The 12,233-nt window shown below is 40.2% G+C and overlaps 1 non-coding gene across 1 annotated transcript; it reads right to left on the minus strand.

Annotated features, from left to right (window-relative positions):
• Positions 1 to 10,459: 10,459 nt before the first annotated feature.
• Positions 10,460 to 10,566, minus strand: LOC148293099 (small nucleolar RNA R71). The gene has a single exon (XR_015825959.1). It is a non-coding gene; the product is annotated as a small nucleolar RNA R71 (small nucleolar RNA).
• Positions 10,567 to 12,233: the final 1,667 nt, after the last annotated feature.

The raw sequence follows: 12,233 nt of genomic DNA on the forward strand, positions 1-12,233 counted from the left end.
AGCAGAGTTCAAGTTGATACGGGAGCCACGGTGAATATCCTCCTAGCTTCAGTGATGAGGAAATTAAGGAAAAGCTCAGAAGAGTTAATTCCGACTGAGACGACGGTTAGTGGTTTTGTGGGAGACACCACGATATCGAAAGGAATCATCCCACTCCAAGTCAGAGTAGGAGAAAAGGTCAGGGTGACAGCTTTCTTCGTGGTGGAAACAACGGCTCACTTTACCGCATTGTTAGGTCGAGATTGGATTCATGGAAATATGTGTGTCCCTTCCTCGCTCCATCAAACTCTACAGTTTTGGCATGAGGATGGGAGCGTGGAATTGGTTCAAGCCGACTCACGGCCTTTCATGGTTTCAGCCAACACGGTGGAGGCCAGGTTTTACGAGGATGATCTTGGTCCTATTTATTTTACAGGGTCAGATATGAACGGCCGACCTACGGGAATCTCGGCCAAGAAGTTGATAGACTTGGGGGCACACGATGCCCAAGCAGATGGGGAGCGCCCCACAATGTCTGATTTTTTCTCTCTCAATGAGTGATACAACCACGAAGGAAGAAAAGAGAGCCGCGGTGGAAGACACTTTGAGACGGCTATATGGTTTTTGGGCCGAGAGAGCGGCCGAGCATGGATCCACCGCTCATTTGGTGGAATTCCTCCACGAAGGCCCTGAAGACGATGCACTTGAAATTGAGGAAGTGGAGTTGGCACCAACTCAGATGGATGATTCGAAGGCGGAAGTCCAAGATCCTTTGTTGGAAATCAACTTGGGGACGGAAGACAGCCATCGACCAATCTACATCAGTGGTCTGATGGAGCCAGAACTTTGGGCCAAGATGGAAGAGCTTTTAAGAGAGTTCAAGGATTGCTTTGCTTGGGATTACACTGAGATGCCTGGACTAAGTCGTGACTTGGTCGAGCACTGTCTGCCGACAACGAAGGATTTCAAGCCCTTCAAGCAGCCACCTCGCCGAATGTCGGCGGAAGTAGAATTACAGGTCAAGGAAGAGATTGTAAGGCTTGTTAAAGCCAAATTTATTGGGCCAGCAAGATATGTGAAGTGGCTTTCTAATATTGTACCTGTAAAGAAGAAAACGGGAGCAATAAGAATTTGTGTTGATTTTCGTAACCTTAATCTTGCAACTCCCAAAGATGAATATCTCATGCCTATGGCAGACCTCTTGGTTGATGGGGCGGCCAAGCATGAAATTTTATCCTTCATGGATGGACACTCCGGCTATAATCAAATTTTCATAGCTGAAGAAGATATTCACAAGACAGCCTTTAGATGTCCTGGTTCCGTTGGAACCTTTGAGTATGTCGTGATGCCTTTCGGCCTAAAGAATGCCAGAGCCACATATCAACGGGCAATGAATGCCATCTTCCATGACATGATCGGTCGAAACTTAGAAGTTTATATCGACGATGTGGTGGTGAAGTCGGAATCGAGACCAGGCCATTTGAGTGACCTTCGGTTAGCCTTCGAGAGAATGCGAAAGCATCAATTGAAGATGAATCCAAAGAAATGTGCCTTTAGGGTTTCTGCCGGAAATTTCCTAGGATTTTTGGTACATCAAAGGGGGATCGAAATTGATAAAAATAAGGCTAAGGCCATCATTGATGCGCCTCCCCCGAAAAACAAGAAAGGATTGCGAAGCTTGCTAGGCCAAATAAACTTCCTCCGGAGGTTTATAGCTAATTCGGCAGGGAAAGTCGAACCCTTTTCATCTTTGCTAAAGCTCAAGGATGAGGAGAAATTTCGATGGGAAGAAGTTCACCAAAAGGCATTTGATTCCATCAAAGAGTATTTAACCAAGCCACCGGTGCTAATACCGCCGAAGCGAGGCCGACCTTTGAAGTTATATATTTCGGCCGCAGAAAATTCCATCGGAAGTCTTTTGGCCCAAGACAACGATGAGAAAAAGGATCAAGCAGTGTACTACCTAAGCCGAATTCTAACGGCCACCGAGAAAAAATATTCACCGGTGGAGAAACTTTGTTTAGCCTTATACTTCACCGCGACCAAGTTAAGGCACTATATGTTGCCTTCCGTGGTGCATATAATCGCCAAGACTGATTTGATTAAGTACATGCTCACTCGGCCAATCATTAGAGGGCGGATTGTAAAATGGACGATGGCATTGGCAAAATTCACCTTCCGATACGTACCTCAGCAAGCCGTCAAGGGGCAAGCTTTGGCTGATTTCTTGGCCTCTCACCCTTGTATTTCGACGGATCTCGAACATCAAATATGGGGGGAGCAGGTGTCATCATTGAATCACCCCAAGGATTCCGAACTCGTTATTCATTTCAATTAGACTTTGATTGTACCAACAATCAGGCCGAATATGAGGCTTTGATCATTGGGTTGGAGATTTTGAGAGAACTTGGAATAAATAATGTGTCAATCATGGGGGATTCGATGTTGGTTCTGAAACAACTATCCGGTGACTATAAGGTAACTAGCCAAGCATTGCTTGGCTATCATGCCTTGGCCAGCCAACTAATAGAAGGTTTTGATGAGGTGAGACTCTCTCACCTACCAAGGGAGCACAACTCACAGGCCAATGCAATGGCCCAATTGGCCTCTGGAGTCCAGATCTCTGAAGGTCTTTCTGAGGAGTTATTCAAAGTTGAAAAACGATCGTTGCCCTCGGTTTTCGAAAGAGGGATACCAATGGAGGTGATGGCATTGACTGTAACTCTAGATGACTGGAGACACGACATCGTGGAATATCTGAAATGTCCAAATGATCCGCATTGCCGGCAGGTTCGGCAAAGGGCCATAAGCTATGTGCTAAGGGATGAAGAGCTTTTTCGTATTGGCTCTGACGACTTACTCATGAAATGTCTGGGAAAGATTGATCAGATGGTGGTTATGACTGAGGTTCATGAAGGAATATGCGGAGCTCATCAAGCAGGCATCAACATGAGATGGTTGCTAAGGAGGCACGGGTATTATTGGCCAACCATCCTGAAGGATTGCATTGATTACGCCAAAGGATGCCAAGGATGTCAAAGGCATGGCCCAGTTCAGCATGTTCCGGCCGGGCCCATGAATCCTATTGTGAAGGCTTGGCCCTTCAAGGGTTGGGCGATGGATGTGATTGGCCAGATTTATCCGAAGTCATCCAAGGGTCACAAGTTCATTTTAGTGGCCACGGACTTCTTTACAAAATGGGTAGAGGCCGTACCACTCAAGCAAGTTACCCAAGCTGAGGTGACAGAGTTTATTGAGAAGTCTATCATCCATCGATTCGGATTACCAGAGTCTACCATGACTGACCGAGGAACGGCTTTTGTGGGAGAGGCTGTCAAGGCAGCCGCAAAAAATTGGGGAGTTCGGATGGTTCAGTCCACCCCATACAATCCTCAATCAAATGGTCAAGCTAAGGCCAGCAACAAGGTGATAAAAGGTTTCCTTTCGGAAATTGAAAGGTCTTGGGTTTCGATTTGTTTACCTCCACACCAATTCCGAGCTAAACAAATCGGGGGGCAATGTTTGGATGTGGTCTCCAAATCCAAGCTAAGTCAAGTGGTCTCCAAGTCCATACTTCAGAAAAATAAAGGCAGGGGGAACTACAACGGTTGGATGATCTTCAATTTTAGATATGTTATAGCCAACACAATTGCGAGCAAGTTTCGTGAAGCAAACACAACCATCCGAGAATCACATATTAAAATCAAATGCAGAAACCGAGTCTGCAGAAACCCAGCAGCCATGGCTGAACACAAAAGATGGAAACCCGTTTTGAGGCATCAGGAAAATTAAGAACAATCTACAAATTTCACAGATTTTAGTCCTCAGGTAGACGAACAACTTTAATGAAGGAAGTTTTCTGATTGGAGCTTCCGAACTATGACTTCTGGATTTCTGAACAGTACCCTCGGTTTTGGATCTTGAAGGAGAAGGAGGAAGAAGAAAATGAGGAAAAGAAATGTAGCCAGCATGTAAACCAAGAAGGGAGGTTTTGAACTTGGTTGAAGAGGTGGCTTGGACATGAGAGGACCCACGTGGGTTTACTTTGGCATTCCCAAACTTGGTCGGCTGGAGTATTTGGTCTCTTTGCAAATTGGGTTGCAAGTGTTTGGGTTGGAATCCAATTGTCTTGTTATTTATATATATGAATGCAAGTTGCAGTCAAAAGTGGTGTTTTGTTGACTAACATTTGGACAAAGGAAGCAGCAAGTCACGTGGGAAAGCTTGGGATGTTGGCTGCAAAATGTGGGATGCAAAATGTGGGTTGCAATGTGCTGGATGCAAAATGTGGGTTGCAATGTGCTGGATGCAAAATGTGGGTTGCAGTGTGCTGGATGCAAAATGTGGGTTGCAATGTGCTGGATGCAAAATGTGGGTTGCAGCGTGCTGGATGCAAAATGTGGGTTGCAATGTGCTGGATGCAAAATGTGGGTTGCAGTGTGCTAGATGCAAAATGTGGGTTGCAATGTGCTGGATGCAAAATGTGGGTTGCAGCGTGCTGGATGCAAAATGTGGGTTGCAATGTGCTGGATGCAAAATGTGGGTTGCAATGTGCTGGGTGCAAAATAGCGGCTGCAAAGGTGGCCAAAATCGTTGGCTGCAAAGTTGGCCCAAGAGGTTGGGCGAAGGCCAAAGAGGTTGGCGGAAGGCCAAAGAAGTTGGGCGAAGGCCAAAGAGGTTGGGCGAAGGCCAAAGAAGTTGGGCGAAGGCCAAAGAAGTTGGCCAAAGTCTAGAGAAGGTTGGCCAAAGAGTTGCCCAAAGTATAGAAAGAGTTGGCCAAAGTGTTGGCTAGAGAGTTGGCCAAGGTGTTGGCCGAAAAGTTCTTTGTCTTGTTATATATATATAATTAATCAAAGCCTAATGCCATATGCTGCCAACATCAGACCAACATTCATGCAATATCAAATAAAAGGCTAAGAGGTCTGGTTGAGTGGGGAACCCACGCGGACGACATCCAAATATTTGGAGTTCACATGTCACTTAACGTTGGTGGGAGCCTTAACCAAGTCAGAAGCTCCAAGTGCACTACTTCTCACCAAATGTCAAATCAAGTCCAAAGCTCAGCCTACGAAACTAAGTTCAGATGTTTTCTAGCAGATGTTTTCAGTAGATGTTTCAGCAGATGTTTTCAGTAGATGTTCCAGCAGATGTTTTCTGTAGATGTTTTCAGTAAATGTTTTCAGTAGATGTTTTCCTACAAGTGGCGAAGTTCAAAGACAGGAAAGCATTAACATCGGGAGGATTTCCAAGACATCGGGTAGTTCGTGCCTAGAGCTCCGAAAAGCATTAATATTGGGAAGATTTCCAAGACATCGGGCAGTTCATGCCTAGAGCTCCGGAAGGCATTAACATCGGGAGGATTTTCGAGACAGATTAATTGTAGGGCCAAACCCATGAGCTAAAGGAACTCTATAAATAGGTCATCAGAAGAAGAGAGAAGGACCTCCGACTCAACACACAAAATCTATCTCTTTATCCTGTACTTTTCAATTCATAGTCTAGGATTTTATCTTTCAAGCTTTTCATATTATCCAAGCTCTTCGTTTTCCTAGTGTAAGCTTACTTTCTTGCAATTTAATTTCAATTGTCTTTACATTCGAATTTAATTCAAGTCTTTATCGCTTTAATCTATTTTATCGCATTCCATTTCTGTCATTTCGTTTATCGCACTTACATTTCTGTCATTTCTTTCTTTGCCTTTACATTCATTACACTTATCACAAAAATCCTAAAAATAGTCATACAAAGCTCAATCATCCTTGACCTCAAGGAAGAAAAAGAACCTAGGCCAAGAGGAGGTTCCTTGCTTGGTCGATCAATCGTTTGATTAAGAAGTCAGAAGCGCAAACACACTCAGACAATCTTTCCATCCAAGCCATCAAGTGGCTTGGTGGTGGCACGCCTACGCATCTCAAGAGAAGAAGGACCAAAAACTCCTTCCGTCGGCCTACCCGGCCGAAAAGAGGGAAACAGCGACCCACTCTCCCCATATCTCTTCCTTTTGGTCAGCGAAGCTCTCTCAATGAATATAACAAAGGCCGTTGCTAGAGGTAACATTACGGGTGTTAAAATCGCTCGAAGGTGCCCTACTCTTTCTCACTTATTTTTTGCAGATGACTCTCTTTTCTTCCTTCGAGCTGAGGCTAGAAACTTCAGTAATCTCAATTTGGGGCATTTTCTTCGAGCTGAGGCTAGAAACTTCCAGAAATCGAGCATCTTCTTCTCCCCAAATACCACTGAGAGCATTAGGATACTCCTATGCTCCATTCTTAACATTGATGGGGTGGATAACCCGGGGATTTATCTTGGCCTTCCAACAATTTGGGGTAGATCAAAAAAATCTGCTTTAAGCTACATCAGAGACAGGGTAAAGAAAATGATTGCTGTTAAGCTCATAATTTCATACATATACATGCCCAATTTACTTACTTATTTTGCTTAGTTTCCTATAATTCTGAGTTAGTTGCCTCTATTTGTGTGTTTTATAGGCCAAAAGAGCAAGAGAGCATAATTCATGCAATTCAAGCATGTTAAGGCCTGATTTGGATGAATGGAAGAAGAGCTTAAAAGACAAACTCATTTTGGCTACAGCCCCTTGCCAGTCCAGTTCCGTAGGTCATATTGCAAGCTTTGTTTCAGCAACCTACACAGCTCGGATGAGGCAGCATTCTTCATGAAAGTTGTTCCAATGGGTGTGTAATATAACATATCCAAAATTCAGCCCCATTGGATAAATCTGGAGTCCGTTACCTAGCAAACACAGAACCATGCTCAGGATGGATTTTGACAGCAAGCAAAACTGAGTTAGCAATTTGTTTCGGCCTTAACTTCCTCCTCCGAGCTTGGATTGGGCCAATACTTGTGTGGTTGGATCATACACATTCTGAACTTCACAATGGACATCTTAAAGTCTTCATTTGATTCAGCCTAGCCCAAGTTGTAAGCCCTTGAAGTTGCTGGTCATGCTGACCTCAGGATGAGCTGGTTGGAAGCTTGGTCATGGTGAGCTAGGCATGAGCTATTGTAGCTGGTTGGAAGCTTGGTCATGGTGACATGAAGATGAGCTAGGGCTGCTGGTGGGATTTATTGGTGAAGTGCATCAACCAATTCAGATTTTATAATGCAAGTGTTGTATGCATTAGTGAAGTGCATCAACCAATTCATCTTTTATAATGCAAGTGTTGTATGCATTAGCCATATTGAATTCAGATTTATCACTCCCCTCTCCCTATAAATACCACATCCATTCCACATTCAAGACACAACAAATCCTAGGATTCACAACCCCACAATTCACTCCAGCCATCCTCAAACACTCTCAAAATCCCAAACACTCCAACAATCACCAAAACAACTCCAGCAAACCTCTCTTCCATTTCCCTACGAATTTCATCTTCCTTAGCCATCACCACTCACTCAAACTCATCCGAAATCACCTCCATATCCTTCATACATCTTTCTAGAAGTGGGGAAGCTCTTGGAGAAGCATTAGAAGTGGAGAAGCACTTGGAGAAGCCTTGGACACCACAAGAACTTCAGAAAAAGGGTTTTTCTACTCTTATTGCATTCATTATGTTTTCTCATTTCTGTTCAAGTCTCTTTTCCATTATGAGTAGCTAAATCCATAACTAGGGCTTCGATGTAACCTAACATGAATATTCTGGGTTTATAAGTTTGGAGTTTCAAGTTTGATTCATGATTCATGTTCTTATTCATTATGCTTATAAGTTAACATGCTTGTTTGGATGATTGATCACCATTAGAACTTGTTTGTTAACTATCTTGGTTTGAATTAAGAGTATACACCATGCTTTAATTCGAATTGAACTATGAATAGGAAGAGTATGTATGGACATTCGACAACAGGGATTAGATACATACTTGGTTGTTTAAAATGTTCTTCTATGCTTAATGGGTTCCTAATGCTTAATTTTAGGTTAGACAACAAATGATCAAATTAGGGAATTAGGAACACAAGGTTATGACCACACACCATGGCTTAATCATACTTTAGCTAGAATCAATCTTTGAATCTGAATTAGACTTGTTACTTGAATCTTTATAACCCAGAATTGAATTGTTATGGTGATTCGAATGCCCTAGTCTCAAAATCTGTTTTCCAACTCTTAAAACCACTCTTTGTTACATTAGTTTACTTGTTTTTGTTTGCAATTTTATTTTGCTTCTTTTGTTCAACAATCACAACCACTCTTGTTTTAAATTCTGTTTTAGACATAACCTCCTACTTTCTTGAATTTGGTAATCTAAGTACATAACTAATTTGAACTTCTCAGTCTTCGTGGGTACGACCTCGTACTTGTCTTGCTATACTACTAATTGCCCCGTACAATTGCGAGTTAACATATTATTAACAACAATTGCTAGCTGGAAACAAAACACTTTGTCCACGGCTGGAAAGGAGGTCCTCATTAAATCTGTGGCCACTGCTATTCCCGCTTATCCAATGACTTGCTTCCGTTTTCCTGAAGGTACTTGCAATGAAATCAACTCGGACCTGGCAAATTTTTGGTGGGGAAACTCTAATGAGGGCACTCGTCTTTGATGAGCACATAAACTATCACATTTATTATCCCTAAATATATTTGTTAGTAATTGATTTTCTTACAATTTTAGTTAATTAGGTTTGTTTTTCACTTTTGCACTTGCTTACATACCCATTACATAATTGATGATGATTTCATTATTTTATCTTAAGGTTGAAGAATTATCAAATGGAGACTTGGTGGCATTAAACAATTTGTAGTTGGGAATGACCAAATGAATGATGAAGATTTAGTGCCACACCAAGGCATAAAAGAAAAGAAGCAATGGATGGAGCAACCAATGAAACAAAAAGATGAAGAATTTGGAGAATGGAGTCATCAACACTATGGAATAAGTAAATGAAGCAAATTGGCAATTGGTTTGATGGCAAGTGGAATACATATTAAATTCATGAATGGAGGGATTTAATGAATTTAGAATTGCTCCCATTTTCCTATAAATAGGAGGAGCTATGGCATTGTAAAATCACATCAAGCCTCACAACTTGAGCTTTCTCTCCTTCCTCCCTATCTTTCTAAGTTTTAATTTCTGTTTTTAGTTTTATTTTATTATGGGGAACTAACTCCCTAGCTAAGGCTAGGGAGAAAGCTTTTAATATAAGTGTGTAATTTTTATTAGTTTGATCCAAACTTAAGCTTTAATGTGAATTTGTAGTTTTTGTTCAAATGGAATTTGTAGTTTTCTTTTTAATTAATTGATGAATGTTTGATAATCTATTTCATGGGTTCAATCATGTTTTTCCCATTGTGTAGTAAAAACTTTCATGCTTTTAAAAGAGAAGAGAATTACTAAAGATTAATAGAATTTTGATGAAGATTATTTTTTGATAGTGTGTTGCCAATGGTACAAGTTATGCTTAGAATACTTCTAAAGGAAATTAAAAAGAGCTTTAATTATTTTGAACAACTACATTGGAAAATATTTTGTGAATCAAATTATTAAGAGTTGCATGCTTATGTTAAAAGTGGAACCCCAATGCCTTAGTGTTTTAATCAATTAAATTTTCTCTAAATCAAATCTTGCATAAATCTACCTCTCAATCATAATTGTTCTTTTTCATCTCTGTTATTTTCTTTACACTGCTCTCTATGGATACGACACTCGGACTTCCGAGCTACACTGCTATACGACATCTCCCTTGGGTTTTGCAAAGTGGTGCGAACAAATTGGCGCCGTTGCCGGGGAGCGGCTGGTCAAAGAGTACAGAGATCCCCTTGGTCAGAGGTTTGCTGGTTATGTGAAATTCTTCACATATGGTACACTCTTTCCAACTTTCATCTTATTGTTAATAATTTTTTTTTAATTTTTTTTGTTTTATTTTGTTTTTGTTTATTTATTTATTTACTTTATACGACCTAGAGATCATCTAGGAAGGTTTGTCAAAAAGTCTGAAACTGTTAATTTAGAACATTTTGCTTCAACTTCTTCAACTGAAATATCCAATAAATCTGAAAGCATGGCAGCAATTGTGAATGATGAACAAGAAATTGCGAATAATGAACAAGAGGTTAATGCTCATATTGTGAATCATAAAATGAGAGAAGAAGTAGTTGCACCTAGGACTTTAGAGACATTTTTGCATCCTATTCGTGCACCAAATCCTTCATGCATCATGTTTCCACCTAACATGCCAAATTATGATTTCAAACCTGGAATGATTCAATTACTACCTATTTTTCATGGCATGGAAAGTGAAAATCCTTATGTGCATGTTAGGGAATTTGAAGAAGCAATTGGCACCTTTTACAATGTTCAACTTGATAGGATTAATTTCATAAGGTTGAAATTTTTTCCTTTTTCCTTAAAAGAAAAGGCTAAAGGTTGGTTGTATTCATTAAGGGCTAGATCCATAGGTTCTTGGGGGGAAATGACTCAAGCATTTTTTAACAAATATTTTCCTAATCACAAGACGATTGCTCTTAAGAAAAGAATCTCAAATTTCTCTAAAAAAGAAAATGAAACTTTGTATCAAACTTGGGAAAAATTTAAAGAACTTTTGAATTTGTGCCCACACCATGGCTTTGAAAACTGGCGTCTTGCTAGTTATATCTATGAGGGACTTCTCCCCCGTGATCGCCAATTTGTTGAGTCTATGTGTAATGGAAATTTTATGCAAAAAGACCCTGATGATGCCTTAGAATTTTTGGATGAAATTGCTGAAAAAGCTCATCAATGGACTGTCCCCAGTCTAGTTGAGACCACTGATCGTTCAAGAATTGCCACATCTTCTACTAATAAAGGAATTTACCAATTAAAAGAAGAAGATGATTGGAAATTAAAATTTGAGGTTTTGACTAAAGAGATAGCTGCTTTGAAAACGGAAAAATCAAATTTGCCTCAACCTGTTTTTCAAGCTGATGTTAATCAAGTATGTGATTCTTGTTATGAGATTGGTCATACTGTTAAAAATTGTCCAATTTTTCAGGAAATGAAAGGAGCTTATGAGGAGCGTTGTGCTGCTGTTGGAAACTTCAAACAACAATATTCTCCTTTTTCCAACACTTACAATCCAGCAACAAGGAATCATCCAAACTTTCGTTGGAGCAATGATTCACAACCTCAGGTAAGTGATAGAAATTCTTTCAATCATCAGTTTCCTGCAACTAATACATTTAATGCTAGGCCTTCTTTGAGCGATACTCTTCAAGCATTTATGCAGGAACAGCAGAAGCAAAATCAAAGGTATGATACCTTGTTTGGTCAAATGGTTGAAGAAAATAAAGAAATTAAAAGCCAAATTTCTAAATTGACAAATTCTTTTGCAATAAATGAAAAAGGAAAATTTCCTTCCCAAACTCAACCAAATCCAAGGAATGTTAATTCGTGTGAAACCTCAATTGAACATGCTAAGTCTGTCATTTCTCTTAGAAGTGGTAAAATAATTGATAACACACCTTCACCAAAGGAAGTTGAAAAATCTAAGAATAATGATGAACTAAACAAGTCCAAATTGTGTGAATCAAATGAATATCATTTTCCTGCTCCTTTTCCCCAAGCTTTAAATCCTCCAAAGAAATTGAGTCAAAATTCTGAAATTTTGGATGTTTTTAAAGAAGTCAAAGTTAATATTCCTCTGTTAGATGCTATTAAACAGATCCCTTCTTATGCTAAATTTTTAAAAGATCTGTGCACTTTTAAAAGAAAGCATCAGGTGAAGAAAACTGCATTTTTGACTGAACATGTGAGTGCATTGTTGCAACATAAGGTCCCTCCTAAATACAAAGATCCAGGAAGTCCCACTCTTTCATGTGTAATTGGAAAAAATTACATCAATTGTGCTTTGCTTGATTTGGGGGCTAGTGTAAATTTATTGCCATATTCAGTATATTTGCAGTTAGGTCTTGGTGAATTGAAGCCCACAACAACGAAGTTGCAACTTGCTGATCGTTTTGTACGAGTGCCGAGAGGGGTAATTGAGGATGTATTGGTCCAAGTGGACAAATTTTACTACCCTGTTGACTTTGTTGTTTTGGATACACAACCTGTTTTACATTCTGAAAATGAAATTCCTGTCATTTTAGGACGTCCATTTCTTGCTACATGTGACGCACACATTAGTTGCAGAAGTGGGGTAATGAAACTCAGTTTTGGTAACATGACATTGGAAATTAACATTTTTAATGTTTTCTGGCGACCTTATGAAGATGATGAATGTGCAGTGGTGAACTTGATTGAAGCTCTTGTGCAAG

Source organism: Prunus avium, chromosome 7 (assembly GCF_965620075.1).
Source record: "Prunus avium chromosome 7, drPruAviu1.hap1.1, whole genome shotgun sequence".
NCBI lineage: Eukaryota > Viridiplantae > Streptophyta > Magnoliopsida > Rosales > Rosaceae > Prunus > Prunus avium.